General features: G+C 46.4%; 1 non-coding gene across 1 annotated transcript; it reads left to right on the plus strand.

Annotated features, from left to right (window-relative positions):
• The first annotated feature begins 228 nt into the window (after positions 1-228).
• On the plus strand, positions 229-303 carry Trnat-ugu (transfer RNA threonine (anticodon UGU)). The gene has a single exon. It is a non-coding gene; the product is annotated as a tRNA-Thr (tRNA).
• The last annotated feature ends 272 nt before the right edge of the window (positions 304-575 follow it).

Below are 575 nucleotides of genomic sequence, written 5' to 3' on the forward strand. Positions count from 1 at the left end.
AGCCATATAAGTATATAGTTCTGGATACACCGGCCACGACCTTCTTCATCTGTGCGGATGCACACATATTCGCCGAACTATTACGGGACTTTGTAAGAATGTCTTACAAGAGCAATGAATGTGTTAGGGTGGGACAGTACGAATGTAGTGTGTGGACATACAAGGTGAGAATGTCGGTCTCGCAGGAAGCGTGCGCGAGATAGTCCCTGCAGTCACAATGTGTTCTGTGCCCTGGGTGGCTCAGATCGGTAGAGCGTCTGCCATGTAAGCAGAAGATCCCGGGTTCGAGTCCCGGTCGTGGCACACATTTTCGCCTGTCCCCGTTGATATATATCAACGCACGTTAGCAGGTGAAGGTATTAACATAATTCAAATTTCAAACAGAATAATCCCTTCAGAGTCTCAGAAGACTGTTGCCATTACTTTACCTACTGAGGGTGCGCCTTTAAACTTTTCCTTCGGAGTAGAAGTGGTGTGGCGCCAGTTCATGGATTGCCGTTTTGCTTCCAGTTGAAAATGTTGAACGTGTGTTACATTGCCTGTGACATTGTTCGACAAAATATTGCCACGATTTT

The sequence above is a fragment of the Schistocerca serialis genome, chromosome 1 (genome assembly GCF_023864345.2).
Source record: "Schistocerca serialis cubense isolate TAMUIC-IGC-003099 chromosome 1, iqSchSeri2.2, whole genome shotgun sequence".
Lineage (NCBI taxonomy): Eukaryota > Metazoa > Arthropoda > Insecta > Orthoptera > Acrididae > Schistocerca > Schistocerca serialis.